The 17902-nt window shown below is 38.2% G+C and overlaps 1 protein-coding gene and 1 long non-coding RNA gene across 5 annotated transcripts in view; both read right to left on the bottom strand.

Annotated features, from left to right (window-relative positions):
* Positions 1–10474, bottom strand: part of LOC135289495 (uncharacterized) — a 30136-nt gene extending 19662 nt beyond the window's left edge. The window contains exon 1 of the long non-coding RNA XR_010352265.1: positions 10357–10474. This is a non-coding gene — a long non-coding RNA (uncharacterized LOC135289495). The remainder of the gene's footprint in view (positions 1–10356) is intronic.
* NKAIN3 (sodium/potassium transporting ATPase interacting 3) overlaps positions 1–17902 on the bottom strand; it is a 333546-nt gene that overhangs the window by 262526 nt on the left and 53118 nt on the right. The gene's annotated exons all lie outside the window — the stretch shown is intronic.

The following is a 17902-nucleotide window of genomic DNA, read 5'->3' as shown; positions in this document are numbered from 1 at the left end:
CATTCATACAGAGTCCTTGTAGTTATACTAAACAAAAGCTGTACTAAAAGACAAGGGCAAAGGTCTTATACTAATAGCTCTAGTCCATGACTGGCTGTCAGTCTGTGTTCCTCACAAGCAAGCTGGTTTTTGGAGTACTTGCTGATGCAATTCAGGTATTAAGCAGAGCTAAATCTAAAGGAGAACAAGTGTCTCTGCCATCAACAACAATAAGAAAGTATATAATATTAAGTTTAATTTGCATTTAGCCACCTCATACTTTAAATGTAATAAGTTGTGTTACATCTAAAACAACTAGATCTCTAATTGCAGTGTAACAGCTCTAGATCTCCAATTACCCATTGACTGAAGAGTAAGATTAGACTTTTCTTGCTGAAGCACTTCAGCTAGTGTTAAAAGACTGGATGAAATTTAGGGTATAGCACAGTGGATACAGAAGTGGGCTATGAAGCAGAGATGCCAGCTCAGATCCCAGAGCAATGTAAATCCATTAGCAGAGTCTGATACTTAACAGTCTGTGAAATGGGAATAACTGCACTTCCTTATTTCACAGTGCTATTAAACTATACATAAGAAAAAATATTCAAATTTTCAGTCTGTGAACATCAGAAGCTTTAAATCGCTGTATGTTACAAAAGAACATTAAAGACAATACCCAGAACTTTAAAAGCACTTGAATTCAATGATATTATTGGAAGTAACAATGTAAATTTTTCAAGGTCATGACTCAACACTTTCTATGTTTGGTATTCAAATGAAAAATTCACAGGTTGTATTTTATTGAAATAACAAAAAATTTCCAACAAAGAATATCTACAGTGCAGAAAAAAAATTGGAAAATAACTCCTATTAAAGGTTTGCCAGAAGAAATCAGTTAATATTTGTAAGGCACTCAAAAGGCAGATAAGTGCTCTTGAGAATTTCCACAAGGAAATTAATAACCACGTATTCAAAAGAACAGAACACTACTTGCAAAAGGGCTTTATTAGCATGCTGCCCCCCATTACACAGTTGTTGACTATCTGCACAGCTACTGGATCTTTTGTCTCTTAGCTAAATTTAATCAGACATGAAGGACATGAGCCCACACTACGGGTCACTGCCTGAAATTCACCAAGCAACAAAGCAAAGCAAACTATTGAAAGTCAGTGGAATTAGATGCTACTTCCTGCTATAGGAAGGATGTGACTCTACAGAAAGAGAGATCACGTTCTGAGTCCTAGCAGAAATATCCACAAGGAATCAAAAATCCCTTACTGGATTTCCTTTCCCAAAGGAAACTGAAAAATCCGTTAGAAAAGAAACTTTTTTTCAGCATTCAAGCATCTGCAATTTGGTTTAACTAACAACCCAGAACAGTTCCTTTGGCAGGATTATTCTAACTACTATGCAAGATTAAAGCTCTTAATGGTGATTCTAGAAACAATAAGTCGATTTCTCAAATTGTTATAACAAAAATTACAATGATTATCCAAATTTACAAGTGAGCATTTAGCGAGTGCCCCTTTTTCCCTTTCTCTTAAGATGGCATACAAAACAAGCTTTGAGTGCTTTCCACCAGAAACCTTGTATTTAAAGTATCTGCTTTTTGTGGAAGCATAAAGCATTCACAGCAAATTGAGAATATGCACTTACTCATTTGGAAAAATTGTACTCATTCATGCCCTAGCTCTGTATTCTGAAGGCATTTTTAAGTCATTATAGGAACTAGTAGTTGAATAGCTTAAAATGAAACTTCTTAACTAGAGCATGTTACACTTGGGAAAAATTCCTTGATGAGCAAAGCTAGCTGTTAAATTGGGGGATGAGGAAAAAAAAAAAAATCACATTGAATATGGTCATGAGTCCAAGACAAGCTTAATTAAAATTAATAGAGAATTTACAAGTGAAAGAAAAAAATGAGAGCAGCAAAGTGTTATCTCTTAAATATGTTATGGAAATTTTCTCTAATTGATAGCTTTCCCACGTCACTAGACCTAATGCAACCTACAGATCTCAGCATATAAATATTATTTCACAGTATCAGCCCCTGAGCTTGAGTAAGAGGTGGTCCTTTATCCTGTCTCTACTCTCTCCACTGAGATCTGCCAGGACTGACAGCCCTGTTCAGCTTTTCTTTGGTAGTTTTTCTTCTTTTCCCAGAAACTACAGGTGATGTTCTAAGCGAGAAGGGAAAGCAAGGGGCAGCAATTCTATCTGTGGCTTTTTCATTGACTTACAAGCTCTACCTGAGCACAGTACTTCTATTTTTATTTCCCAGTATTGAATTGTATATGATTATTCTTTAAATGTTCAAGACTTTGCTCAGACAGAGTGCCAAACACTAGATATTTTTACTCGCATGCTATCCAAATAGCTTCAGCTAGAGTTAAAGAAGATTTGAGTCCTACATTTCATATTTAATCTCTGGGTTTTTTCCCCAAAAAGCTGCAAGGGCTCTCCAATGCTGAGTAAACCAGTGTGACTTAAAGCTATCCAGCAGTCCTAGAGGGATGACAAAGTACCAGAAGCAAATGCCAAAGTCATAGAAAAGAACAGGACTACCACATGGATACTAACTGGTCCCTAGTGCTCATGTACATTAATCTCTTGAGTTTTTAATACAGGAGTTCTTTGGCATTGATATAGCTGTTGCACAGTTATGGCTTCCCCACAAAGGTCCTACAGTCGCAACTGCCGCTACTGAAATCCATCCACCGCTTCTTTGAGACATCTGTTTATTTTGTTCTGCTCTGTACCTCCTCCTTTTCCCCAGTTTTTGACCACAATCCAGTTCAAATCCAATAAGAAATTAAATCTTATGTTTCAGGTCAGGGCAAAAATGCACCTGCGTTAAAAATAAGTGACTAGGATTCAAAGTCTGTTGTATTCCTTATCCAGGGTCTAGCAAAATCCGGATGATTAAGAAGAACATAGTCTAAACATTTACTAGTACTTTCAATATGGTAGCACAGTTAAAATCAATTTTGAAATTATAAATACCCTTGCATTGGCCACCTTTTGTTAAAGGAAAAACTTGGTTATGAAACCCCCATGAAACAAACCCTGTGATGCTACTGGTTGACAAACTAAACCCTGCTAGTCTCATGACAGCTTCCTTATTCTCACTTCCAACACAAATTATTACTCACACAAGCAGTGTTGCTGTGGTCAGGCTGGTGCTAATAATTTGACAATGTCTGAACCTGCACAGCTGATCAGAGGGTGGTCTTTAACAGATTGATACTGGTGTTATAAAAAGCTCAAAATGGTAGTAAAGATGGTGTTTCACCCTGTTAAAAATACTCTACTCTGCTTCAATTGACCACTGCCCCAAGTAGGTGTTCTTTTTTTAAAGCTCAAAAGACCCAAATCTTAAGCCGACATCAGAGAAGTGTTCAGCCTAATGTACATGGTAATAGCAAGGTTAGAATTCTTTCCGTCTACGCTCATTACATGTATGGTAACAGGACACTAATTAAAACAGCAACTCATGCACAGCTACATTAATTACTCTATCACAGTCACAAAAGAGGAGGGAAATTCCCATATAGTCTTTTTTTTTCTTTTTTCCCTGTCAGATTCTCTAAACTTGAATACCCCAAAAATGGAATAAAGCGCCAGATGTTTTGGTAATCTTAAAGGAAATACTAGAGGTAGCAATTACTTTACCAGAAGAGCTACCTGAAAGCCTTTCTGCCCCAGCAATCACATTGCCAAAAGCCACCCATTTGTATACCAGGTGATATAGAAGATCTCATATCTTAGAGGCAGTTCCAAGTCTCTCAATGGACCTCTTACCCAGTGTTCTTATTTCTCCAAGTAAATAGCTATAAGGCGAAATCAAAACTCATGGCAAGCTATTACAGATGTAACAAAAATGTTGAACTCTGTAGAATTTCTCCAACACAAGAACTTAGAATAAGGCAAAACTCCAATGTTTTACTGCTGACTGATTTAACTTAGATTATATGTTCCAATGGTGCAAGGAAACAAAGATGATTTATACTACAAAAGTACAATGCATTTCAAAGGAAAGCAACAGTCCTTAACACAAAGAAACCAGACAACAAAAAGAGAAGAGCGGGAATCCTTGTGATAGAGAACACTGGTCTGCATTGGAAACAAAATCTTGAATGGAGAGAAAATAAGATAGAGAGTAACTGAAAATACATCCCCCAAAGGCCTTGAAAGACAAGCAATACCAAGCTCTATAAAAGATTATATTTTTTTGTTAAAAGAGGAAAAATACATTTAATTAGCTAGCAAAATGCAGTTTTACTCCATTTGGAGTAATTTTCCAATACATTAAATTTTTCATTAAAATTCAGTTTTGTCTTGCTAAACAAAAGGAACCACTTCAACACCTGTGGCATGAAGAATCATCTGGAAGGTGTGCTGTACCCCAAATGACTGCAAATAATTGAATGCAACTTGAATTGAATGCACAGCAACACCAAACAGTGGCACTTGGGGAGACAAGCCCAGCGACTGAGCAGGCAGCCAAGACAATTAGAAGTGTCATTCACATGTCAACAAAAAAGACCCAACCAGCAAAAAAAAAAAAGTAGAAAGCAAGCCCAAATTGTCACTACATTTTTTCTCCTGTCCCTCTTTTTCACTCCTATTCTATATTCACCTATGTGGTTGCTCATTCTCAGCAATCTTACACGATGAAATTAAATGCAACACTCTATTCTTGTAATTAATTTTGCAATTAAAAATACTTTGCTCCATCAGTGCAAAGAGTCATCTAGCTACACAGCTTACACATATGAAATGGCTACACTAACAAAAAATTCTGTTCTATAAATGGTTTTGCACAACTTGTCGACAAGTCAGTTTATGTTACACTGGTGTAAACAAAAGAGTTTGATGCTATTTTTACTTACATCACCAGAATGTCAGGTCAGGGCTCAGGACAGCTCTGTTCAATTTCTAGTACAGCATTACTACAATTTACTGAAGTACTATGGTACTTCTAGATCAGAAACATATCTGAAAGACAGGTGATTATGAAAAATAGGGACAACTAGGCTAATCTAAATCTGTGTCAACAGAAGAAGCAAGATGGGGCGGGTTGTTTACCAATGTCACTGCTCACAAATTCATGTTGTTTGCACTTCTTTATCTAAGCAACCAGTTCAGCTAGGAGAAGCAATAATTTTATTCATCCAGAGACTTAAAAAACATTCTCCCTGTTCTCTGGCCATAAAGAAATACAAACACATGTTCACAAAAAATGTTTGCTATTTCTAAGGACAGCAGTACTTGCTAGCATTGGCTGAGTTGCTATACTGCTGATCAGTTTTTAGAAACAACAATCTCATCAATACCTCCATGCACTGCTCGGAGAAAAAGGACTCTGTGCTTTTAAGTAAGTCACTACCTCTGATCTTGAGCGTCAACAAAATTAGTTACAGTGATCTAAAGCTATAATTTATAAAGAAAACATGAAATCAAAGGAAAACAACTGATATAATTCCACCTAAATTAAAAAAAGAAGACAGAGGGTTGGAAATACCAGCTCCACTTCCAAGCCAAAACAACCCTCAAGCTAAATACAATTTAGGAAAAATTTCACTGAGTTTAACCTAATTATGTTAATCATTGAGACAACTGATTGCAAGAAGAGTATGGCTAGCATCTGTGAAGCAGGGCAAGGAGACAGATGAAAAGCTTGCTTGTCCCTGTGGGACAGGGAGAAAAGAAAGAGGCAATTACCAACTGCAACACAGGACACTGCAGCTGGGAGAAAGGCACTGGGAAATTGTATGTGCACAAAGAATGTTTGTACTAAGTCCATGAATTTTAGACTTGTCTTTTGAAGACCTTTTACATATGTCCTGGCAAATGGAGTTTAAGGTGTGCCAGTAACATGGCTCTGTATTATTTAACTGACTCTGAATGCAATACAGCAATTCTCTATTACAGGGCTGCTAATGCCCTGCTCCAGAAAAACCTAGGAAGGCCCACTGAATGTAGAGATGGCATAATCTCTTCTGTTTCATCAGCCTGGCCTTTATTATGACAAGATGCTTTAAAAAAAAGAGAGGAAATCTTAACTGGTGGCTAGGTTTTACTCAAAACTAAGTCCCACTGGAACAAATTTTCAGAACTGCTATCAATTTTAGTCTGCCATTATAAATTTTTTTAAGTAAAAAAGAGTTAAAGTGCTCAGTTTCTCTCCATGTGGTCCAGTAATTCCAGTTTTAGTCAGGTAAAGAGGGAGAAAAATGTTAGTAAGACCCTCTGATGTATGGCTGTGACTCATGGCTTCATATTTTGATGATTGTCCTTCAGAACTGAAGGTGCCGTGAGGGAGCTTTTCAATGCCCCAGCACTATGACCTTTCCTCTATGTCCCTCTGTTCCTTCAGTGCCCCTGATGAAATCAACAACTGGTGTACACAGAACATGAGAAACACAAGATGACTTTTGTTGGAAGGGACCTTTAAGAGCATCTATTGCAACCCACCTGCCATGGACAGGGACAACTTTTACTACAGCAGGCTGCTCAAAGCCCCTTCCAGTCTGGTCTCCATCCAGGGATGAAGAATCCACTTGGGCAGACTGTTCCAGTGTCTGCCCACTCTTACTGTGACAAATTTCTTCCTGTGTCTAACCTAAATCTGCCCTCTTTCAGTGTAAAACCATTGTCACTGCAGGTCTTGGTAAAGCCTCTCTCCATTTGTCCAACAGAAACTGTTCTGGCCAAAGCAAATGTCCCTGTATCATCTTTGTGGTTTTACTTGTCTGTTCATGATCCATCCTCTACTTTACAGTGCAGCTCTCTTTGTTGCTTGGCTTTTGTACTTCATGAAGTAATTTTAAATATTTAGGATATTAGATTCTTCTAGAGATATTCTTTTCTCCTTTATTTTAAAAAAAGGTCACAAAAGTCTCAGATGTATTTTTTCACAATTGAAAAACATTTAGCTACATAACACTGCCAAAACAGTTTCCCTCAGAACTGCATAGAACCTCCATGAATGAGACTGCTACATATTATTTTTCCTCCTGGATTGTAACCACACAAGTCCAGAAAATGAAAAATGTCTATAAAAATTAATTCCTTTCCATATCTGAGCACAGAAGTAAATGTCAATGAAAAATTGTATTTGTCCTTTAGGACTCGCATGATTGCTAAAATCAACCACAGCACACAAACTCTGAATGCATTAGGATTCAGGCATTTGTCTCTATACACATACACAGTGAGAACTATGTATATCTCTCTCAAAAGTTCATTATAAGTAATTCTTCAACTTTGAATTTGGCATCATTCTCTTGCTCCTTCCTGCTGAAACTGCACAGCTGTTTGCACCTCAAGTGACTGACATCTCACAAACCTTTTCCTTTCGCAGGGCACTAATATTTGTGCTGGTTGAGAAGGCATTTTAACCTGCAATTCGGTACTGGCAGGTGCACCAACTGCATATGTAGTATTTGCAGGTGAGATTTCCTCCCATCCAGTCAGTGCTAGGTCAGTTCTGAAGGCAGCTAGCACCAGTCAAGCAGCAGTCATAGGCAGGGGCTATTAATTTAATCTGAGAGAAGCAGCTTTTGGAAGAATCTTAGTAAGAGTCTTGCCCAAATGGTGTCCTGATTCCCACAGCTTTGCTTATTAGCTGCATAAGGGTAGTTATTTAACATTTAACAATGTTAAATCTACAGCATAATATATCTAAGTCTGTAATCTTTTATAACTTGCCAATAATCCTCATTTTATGGGTCAAAGTGCAAAATGGCATTAGGAACTTCCTGAAAGCAGAAAGTTCTGCCCATATTTTCCTTTGGCAGCAAAGATATTCTTTGGGTTTGACCCTAGAGACTTCTCCAGAGGTGCAGAATAATGCAACAGCACATTGGAGTCTGACGTGCCTTTCAGTTCAGTGAGACAGGAGTAGTGCTACATAGCTAGAGCTAATTAATTTGATTCAGTCTTTTGGAAGGCTCTCACCTTGCATATAAAACTGTATTGAAGGTGATTTTCAGGGATCATATTTGCCTTAAAATTGTTCATTTATAGCACCACATCTTTAACATCTGGTGACAAATACACTGCTAAACAAAGGCTGCATTTTCAAAATTTAAAAGGCTTTAGCATTCAGGGCTATGTTGACATACATACATTAATACTGCACTGAAAATATACTTAGTAAGCAAACCCTTCATAATACTGAGGATGAGAGCACAGTGGCTGATTTGAGTACAGATTAGAATTCCACCCTGCATATGATGGGGGAATCTGTGTGTTCTGAAGGACTGTTGTCATTGCTCTGTAGAGGACATCACTGTTTGGTTTTGTTATAAAACATGCTGTTTGATCTAAATAAGTATTGTGCGTGCTTCATCTGTTAATGATGGAGAAAAAATGGAGTCAGTTGGATTTTCTCCCATGAATACTGTGTCAGTGGTTTGTGGATTATTTGAGAAGAGGTTATATGTAAAAATCGGGAGAGCAGGCTGGACAAACCATTGCTAGCATGTGGTTTTCTTAGAAACTCACATTATAGCTATTGTGCCACACCATTGATCAGCTAAACTGCATGGACTGGAAAGTGTTATTTAAAGGCTCAATAAGGGGAATAAAAAAAACTTCTCCGAACGTCTTCTAGGAGCAGAGAGCAACAGAACATAAAATAAAAGGCCATCGACAATGGAAACAAAAATTCAGAGGTGATTGTATCTCTTGTTGGAATGAATCTTCAATATGTAAACAGCATAAAAGTGTCCTTAAAACAAGCCAAGGAACTGGGCAGACTAAGAGAGTATGCTTCAGATCAAAAAGGCTAAAAGCAAGTAAAATGTATTTGTTTTTCAATCCAGTAGTAAAATATTTCAACTACAAAGGTTTCTGAATAACTTCTAGGAGAGATGCAGAGTAATAGAAGCTTCTAAGACCTCCTATTATGTGCTCTAGATAACAGAACTACTTCAGTGCTAACTCAGGATTTCCCAGGCCAAAACTATCATATGCAGAGTATGACAGGCAACTATCTGCCTCTTGCAACAATCAGGAATATCTATTTTTCTAAATTCTGTTTTCAAGTAAATAACTCCTGTGAGTAAAAGGAAAGTAAGAGTGAAAACCCATTAATTTTAATTCTGAAAAGAGGAAAAAAAAGTTTAAAAGGACAAAATTAAGTGTAAAAGGGCAATATAAAAATGGCAAACATTTATTTTATTCCATTATTCCATTTATTCTAAAATACTTTCTTGGTCACAGAGCTCCATTTAAGGATATTCCAAATGAGGAGGAAGAGAAGGAAGTAAAAATTCAGCAAAATACTGAAGCAAGAGAAGAGTGACAGAAGATTAGAAAAGCCATAAGGAGACCAGCCAAAGGAAAGAAGAAAGTACCAATAAGTACAGGAGAAATAGCACATTCATGCCAAAACCCATTCAAAGTAATAAAACAGTCACCAACAAAGCACCTTCATTCACAGTACTTCAGTGAACCTGACAGCACCACAGCAGAAATCAGAAAGATATCAAGAAAAGAGAAGGGGAGCAATAAAGATTTACACTAGGCTCAGAGGCTGGAGGAGTGCAAGACACTGTTTCTATAGGTGAGGAGTGCAATGAAAACCAATGGTGTAAAGAAGCCACATTTTCCTCTGATCTCCTCCAGAGGCTGTGATACCAGAAGAATTAAAAATGTGGTATTAGCTGTACTCAGGCACCTGTTTTAAGCTTAATTAGAAAGCAATTCCACAGGAAAGACTTAATCAAAAGCTCCACTGCCCTTCTGACTTGGGCACACTCAGATTCACTGGGGTGGCACCTGTGACTTTGCTCTTCCCAGCATACTCCTCTCCAACAACCTATTCAAACACACAAATATTTTTTTTAAACTCTTCCTGGGGAGAATCCTTTAGGAAGCTTCTTTCTTTGTTATGGGTGCCTGGGTAGCAAGGCCAAGGGACCAGGGCAATTCCCCTGCCAGTCTCACTGCCCAAGGAGCAGCACACAAGACTGACAGACACCCCCCTGGGCTGCAGGGGTAAAACTGTCCCACTGCACCTGCACAAAGAACAGCTGGCAGTGGGCAACCACCTGGTCAGTAGTGATGAGCTCTAAATGTGGCCCATGATTTCATCCACCTGAGCTGAAAAGCAAAGGGAGGACACTGAATGGCTTCATAGCAAAATAAAGCCTTTTGCTTTTGGGTCACTAGAGTGCAGTGGCAAAAAACAGTAAAAGCCCAGCTCAGCTACATGGAAGATGTCTGATGATCTGTTACTGATGTAACAATGGTTGCTTTATTCATGATAATGAAAGAAAATCTAATTCACACATGGCAGCCCTGCTGGAAGTCTCAATGGAGAGGGAAGAAATTAGACAGGTATACAAGGTCAAAATGGCATTTTACCTTGCAAAAATAATCTTTCTGCACTGAAAAGCAGAGAATGCAGCAAAAGTATGTAACCACTGAGAAAAACCTTGCAGGTCCACTTACACAACATCAAATATTCAGGCTTGGTTATTCCACATCCTTCTACAACAAGGAGAAATGTATAAACAGAAAAAATTATGTTATATCAGAAATTCTGCTGGCATAAACTGGCTAGTGCCATTTAAAAGAGGATTTTTCCAACTTACAGTAGCCAGCTGTTTACATTTTATCAGCAACCCCTGAGAATATTGTTTTTCTCACATTCAGATACTTTCAACATGTTTATGACATGTTCAATTTTCTTACTTAAGAAAACAGTGTTCTTCTGAAAGCCACTTAACAATAAAAACAGGAGGAAGGCCTGTCTGATGAGCTAAAATCTGCCAGCTAATTAACTAATTAAATGTACAGGTTTTTTCAGTGGCATAGGATACATATAAAATGTTAAGAACACAACGGTAAAAAAATAGTTCTAAATACAGTAAACATGGCTCTAAAATGCAATAGGGCATGGCACATATATGTGGGAAACAGGTGAAAAGACAATCAAATTCAAAGCCTTAGCCCATGAAGATCCGTCAGACATTGCACCTATTTAAGGAAAGGAAAAAACTTTCAAAAAACAAATGAAATTGGGGGGGGAGGGGGGTAAGATTTATTCTACCAAACAACTTTTTCATCCTTCCATAAGTAAAATAACTAGTTCTATGTTCAGGGTGCTTTCCCAAGATAAAGAAGCCCCCAGCACAACCTTCCACTCTGATTAATTCTAGCCAAGGTTTTGACAGCATCTCCCACATCCCAAGAGACCACCTCATCACCCAATTCATTCCATGTGTAGAGTCAAATTAGCTCCTCACAAGAGAAACTGCAGCTTGTATCTGATGGAAGAATGCATTGCTCAAATTATGTTATTTTCTTCTCATTCCAAAGTATTCATACTGTGAAAATCTTAATCAGATTTAATTACTTACCTAAAGTAACAAAAATTAAAGAAAAGCTACATGTTAACTGCATTAAAGTCTTTTGGATTAGACCCAAGAGAGGGTGAATTATTCCAAGCAGAGAGTGACCCAGGCCTAAACAATGACTAAGGTAACAAAGATTTTTATACATCAAGAGTAGAACTTCCAATAATCATAACTAATAATTTTAGTAAATAATTTTAAATAAAGTGATTAACAGCAGAAGCCAGAAATAAATTATTTCATTCAAGTACCTGTTGATTTTTTAAAAACTACCATCAAAAATACCTATAATATTACATAAAACACTGAATAACCTGAAGCACCTCTGTACTATACTTCATTTCAGAAGGAATTACATTTAATAAGGAATACTTCTGGGTTACAAAAGTCTATATCCTCTCAGCAAAACTGCATTTCAGATGCCAATGTCAAAGACCAAGTAATGATCACAAGAATTGACTACAGACACAAAAAGCAGTTTTATGCTTTTCAGGTGATTTGTAAGTTGTTGCTCTTCCCTCTTCTGGGCCAAGATTCACAGCAAGCCTTAAAACAATGGACACATACCATCCATTAGATTCTGACTGAGATGTAATGAAAATACCTCTTGCTACACTTTTGCACACAAGTACCTCATAGTATATACTGATAATACAACAATACATAAAGCCCATTTCATAATATCCTTACCAGAGACAACTTGAGTTCTTCATTTGAGCTAACGTAGCACTACTGGGACAACAGCAGAGGCACAACCAACACCAAAGAGGGCTTGAGGCATCTGCAGCTTTTTATAGCTCTCCAGCACAACCCTTTATACTCATTATCCTCATTCATTACACCTGTGTGCTCTCTCTGCCCTTTTGTGATTGGTCGTTACCCCTCGGCACTCGGTGTCTCATTACCTTCAATACTTTTCACCTGTCCTGCACAGCTGTAGCCCATTGGGGATGAGGCTCAGCCACAGCCCTGCTCTCAATTACCACAAACTGTGTGCCTACAACAGGGTACAGCTACCTGGTGCTTCTACTAGCAGTTCAGATACTGTGGTGTTTACAGCAGAAAAAAATGAAATTGCCAGGTGCCTAGCACTAATTAAGTATATTTCAATAGGCACTGCTGTTGCTATTCATAATTTTGCACAGGTGACATTTTAATTATTCCTACTATTTTTGGAGCAGTTTTCTTCAGACTTCAGCCATGTACAATCTCCACAGAGAGACAAGACTAAAGGTTACATAATGGATAACTGTCAAGTAAATTCCTCTCTTTCTCTATCTCTTTGCTTTCCACTTCCTCATACTTCAAGCCATGAGGTTTGTGACAGGATTTTGTACAACTCTGCCTTCATAGTCTAGCTAAAGTCAGAGTGGAAGGAAATTCAAGAAACAGCACTTAACTGAATGCAATTCAATCTGATTTGTCAGACAGGACTATTGAAACACCTCTTGGAAGACAGCAGCTCTTGGCTCAGTACTCATGTATTTTACAGGAATATCAGTATAACAAATTGACTTACTGAATTTCCTGATATGTCAACTCATTCAATCAAATCCTTCAGGCAAAGACATCTAAAAAGACAAGCACACTACACCAAACTGTGCACTCCACAAACCACAGTCAGTAATGCCTGCAAATAGGTTTATATGAGTGTACAACTCTACAGCCTCATGTTACCACAGTGGGGGATATGTTAAAAAAACCCAAATATTAAATAAATATACACAGCTGGTGTCTTGCAATCAAAATCTTTCTCTTAGTCAGGCAGATTTCCTGTACAGGTCGAAGAGGTATAGTAATCATGCATTACTGGCTTCAAGGCTTGTGCTCAGGAAGCACTTTGCTTGTCAACCGAGGTAATACATTTTTAATTTGCAATCTCATTTACAAAGGAAAGGCAACATAATATATATCCTAAAAATTATTATCGGTATTAAAACAAATCTATCAGTTTTGTAACAGACTCTTTACACTTATCCCTTTAAACACACACATTTGCTACTACTATAACTGATATTTCTCTCATCGCTGGAGCTTGGACACAAACAGTGCCAGTAAGTGCCTCTAAATTTTAAGTCCAGTAAGATACAAATCAAAGTTTACTGTTGATTTACTTTCAATTTATTGAGCTCTATGTTTCATCATTTCTACATGAATCCTTTAGGCTTTATGCTTCCTCAAGCACAGACTGTGTCTTTATCTTTCTGTACAACTTCCACCATAAACTGGAGTTGTGGTTGCAATAAATATTAATGCTGAATGGACAAGATATTAGCAAAAGTTCTGACCAATTAATTTTTCTGTGCATCCATTACACAGTAAATATTCGTTAAAATTATTCTGTACAATGGAAAGAAGTTAATTTTTTTAGTTAATTGCATTCTTAATCAGGCAGGCTGCCTTTAGGACTTGAATTTATACATAAAGAACAAAATTTTCACTGAACACCAAAAGCCTGAATTAGAACTGCATCAACACAAAATTTTAAATAAAAACTTGCATGCACACTGATATGAAGAACATATACGAGGAACAAAGGTCTTCGTACACACACATGAACAAACCACCACAGAACAAATCCCTTTTCTTTACAGATCCTGAAAGGCATTTTAAGAAATGTGCTTTGATTTAGAAAAAAATACTGGGCTTAAAAATGGGATTGAATCATGGAAATGCCCTGTCTTCTGTATGCAGGTTATTTTGTGGCTAGGACATCACAACATTTAAAATTCTGAGTTTTTGGGAAAGCAAGAGGACAACTCAGATTGAAAAACACACTGCTGACTCAGGTACAGTTTCATCTGAGATCGTATTCAATACCACAGGAGTAAAAATCAAAGTAAGGAATCCTCTCTCTAGTCTTTTTCCTAGGTGGACTTTTGGTAAATACTGTCCTAAGTCAGACAGAGTCTCAGCTATGAAGCTGCTGTGAGGGATGACCACACACCATGCTCAGGGCCTAAGCCTGCTCCTTGAACCATCTTTATAAATGGTCCCAAGAAATACATTGCCTCTCTTTTTCAAAGGGAACAGTGCTCCCAAAAAAGAGTTAAGAATGCAAGAAAGTAAATTTTAAGGTCACATTCTAGAAGGCATTAGGCCAACCTGATATATCTGAAAACAGACTTTATACACATTCAAATGATAAAATCATATCAGTGTGGTTCATGTGTAAGCTTAGTATACTACATATGTTTAGACAAAACCTGCCAGATTGCTCAGATTACATTAAATTCAAGCTCTCAGGCAACAATTTTCTTTAGAACTATGGTATGAGTTGTATTTAATACGAAAAAGCCAAGCCAACACACCAATAAGGAAGGCACTGCTAGCAGTATGACTTCAGGCTTGCTAGACCTTGCCAGACCTTTGTCACCTTACAGACACTCAGCAGTAAGCGATGGTGAGCATCTGCACTTGCCTCACATACACTGAAGAGAAGAGACTGACTGTCATGGTTCCTGGGATAAGAACTGGCATCCTATCACCTGTGTTGCCTGCATCTCTGAATTTGGAGCCAGTCTCGTTCTGGAGCCAGAAATGTCTTTGTCCCTAGCACTAGGTAAGAAAAAGGAGGTAATTTCTAGTACCCAAAGGCAAGAGGTAAATTTTGCACCTAGTGATGGGGTACTCCTCTGGGTCTACCCTTCTGGAATTACCCTCCCTGCATAAACTTCATCAGCTTTAATGAGGATGGACACTCAATTAAGCCTTTAGAAAGCAGTAATGAAGAGATCTTTAAGGCACATATAATAAAATGTACTTGTCATGGTTGTTTGCCTGCATACTTTGATAATGATTTGAGGACCAGGAAGGATTTTTTTGTTTTTTCCACATTTTCCTTTTTATTAAAAGCTCTCACATTTCACCTTTAAGGCATTATTGCAAATTTTGTCTTGCTAATTGACTGCTCATATGGCAATAATTTTACACCACATTAAGCAATGTTCTAATTTGTTTTAATGTCCTCACTTGATGGGGAAAAATGCATCATACATAGAAATAAACTCCTTTACATATCTAGTATATATACTTGTCATCTAGTTTTAGCTAAGAAGTGCATGTATACAGGAGAGACAAATACAGGAGGAATGTATGTGCAGGAGGGAATGCAAAAGGCAACATAATAAACTGTCACTTGAGAAGAATGGTGAGAGACCAATCCATCAGGCATCAATTCCACATTTTTATGTACATGATGAATGCTTTCTGCTGCCTCAGTTGGGCTGAAAAACAGCAAGGTAGAAGTAAGAACCTGATTAAACACATGACTGAATATACCAACAATGACAGATTCAATGAATGTGTTTCTTTCTATATAGAGAGGGGAAGCATCTTTACTTTGTACATGTAACTTGTAAAAAATCAGAAACGGTGGAAAAGAAACTTAGAGCTGCATGTCCATGCACCACAGGGGCTCCCTCCATGGCCCCAGCTCATCCACAAAATCCATGAGACACCAAAGCAGAGGGCATTCTCTCTCTGACACATTCCTTCTGCTTCTGTAGGGATCTGACTCCATGCTGGCTCCATTATAGTTCATTAAATGGTAAGTTAAGAGTAAAAAAGCAGTAAAGGACCCGTGCCACAAATACTCCATGTGTTCTGTGAAATCTTAGGTTTGGAAACCTTTTATATATAACATTCCCCTATAAAAACCATAATAAGAATATTTGTCCTACTTTTGTACACTAAACTATATTAATGACTGGAAACTGAATGGTATAAATTGAACTCCCAGCTGTTTGTATTCTTCTTGGTGGCTCTCAATATTCCCAGAGGTACCATTTGGAAACTTTCCTGTCACTTGCTACTCTCCTCCAGAAGGTCCAATGAACTGCACAGGTCAGCTTTCTGCTCTTGAATTAGAAACAAGATCTAACATCTTCTTATCACCTGATCTGATTTTTGTTGCTATAGCAATACAGTTACACACTTCATGATACTGGACTTTGAAAGAATTGTGTACATCACTGAGGACAAAATACTGTGGAAGGACTGAGATAAGATAGAGATAAAAAAAAGCTTTTTTTTTTTTTTTCTCCTAAATCTGCTGACTGTTTCCAGCATCAAATTGTACAATACTTAGAAGCAGTATTGGTGGGTCTTTACTTTGGGTAGGTCTTTACTTTAAATTACTGAATGGGAGCCTGCCCTATACACAGAAAATGAGGACAACTTGTTTCTTTCTGGAAGTTAGTTTTTAAATAAAAGGGTTTTTATTGTACTGACAATTAAACAAAACTTGTTAAGAAAGTTAACAGTTCATCTTCTAGTATCTTTGAAGTGTGATGTCAACCAGTACCCACCTGTAGCAAGATAAAAGCAGCACTGCTGCAGAGAAGGACCTGGGTGTGCTGGTGGACAACATCTGTCCATGAGCCAGCAGTGCCCTGGTGGCCAAGAGGCCAAAGGTGTGTCCTGGGCTGCATCAGGAAGGACATTGCCAGCAGATCAAGGGAGGGGATCCTGCCCCTCTCTTAAGCCCTGGTGAGGCCACATCTGGAGTGCTGTGTCAGTTCTGAGCTCCTCAGCACCAGAGAGACATGGAGCTCCTGGAGTAGGTCCAGCAAAGGACAATAAAGATGATTAAGGAGCTGGAGCATCTCTTAGGAGGAAAAGCTGAGACAGTTGGGCCTGTTCAGCCTTGAGATGACTGAGAGGGGACTTCATTAATGTGTATAAATATCTAAGAGTGGGTGTCAAGAGGTTGGAGCCAGGCTCTTTCTGGTGGTGCCAACCAACAGAAGAAGAGGCAATGGGCAGAAACAGATTCACAGGAAGCTCCACCTGAATATGAGGAAGAATTTCTCTACCTTGCAGATGACCGAGCACTGGAACAGATTGCCCAGAGAGGTTTTGGAGTGTCCCTCACTGGAAATATTCAAGAACTGCCTTGATGCAATCCTGTGCCATGTGCTCTGGGATGTCCCTACTTGAGCAGGGAGGCTGCAGCAGATGACCCACTCTGGTCCTTTCCAACTGACCCATTCAATGATAGCACAATCCATAAACTTGACCTTGAATACACAAATCACACCAGTCTTTTACTAATAACACTTAACTTTCCTGTTAAGTGCCCTCCACAAGTGTACAAGGTACTCAAAACAGGACCAGAACTTTTTCATTCCTTTGATTCCCATATTTGAAGCCTAATATTCCCCATATTCCCATTTTTGAACCCTTTCATTCACACATTTTTCACTAGCCTGTAAGAGCTTCTCCTCATTACATGCACCAAAAAGGTCCTAGGAGGAATGTATTCTGCTCAAGTACAGCCTACACATGATCTATTTCCCTAGCAAGGAGAGGCTCCCATGCAGCAATTTAAATTAAAAACCTACCCAAAGGGCACCTGCTTCTAAATATTGTACAATTTGATACTGGAAACAATTTTGCTTTTCATCTGTATCATGATATCCCAAGCGCTGGAGGTCTCCCTTTCCTCAGCAGGCTACTGTTTTCAGTTTTCGTTGTTGCTCAAAAACGGCAAAAATACCATTTGCCACAACAAATGAGAATTTGTTATCCTTTCCCCTCACCATAGTGGCTTG

This window comes from Passer domesticus, chromosome 1 (assembly GCF_036417665.1).
Source record: "Passer domesticus isolate bPasDom1 chromosome 1, bPasDom1.hap1, whole genome shotgun sequence".
Taxonomy (NCBI): domain Eukaryota; kingdom Metazoa; phylum Chordata; class Aves; order Passeriformes; family Passeridae; genus Passer; species Passer domesticus.
Note: the sequence above shows the minus strand (reverse complement) of the source record. Positions and strands in the feature narration are given on the sequence as shown.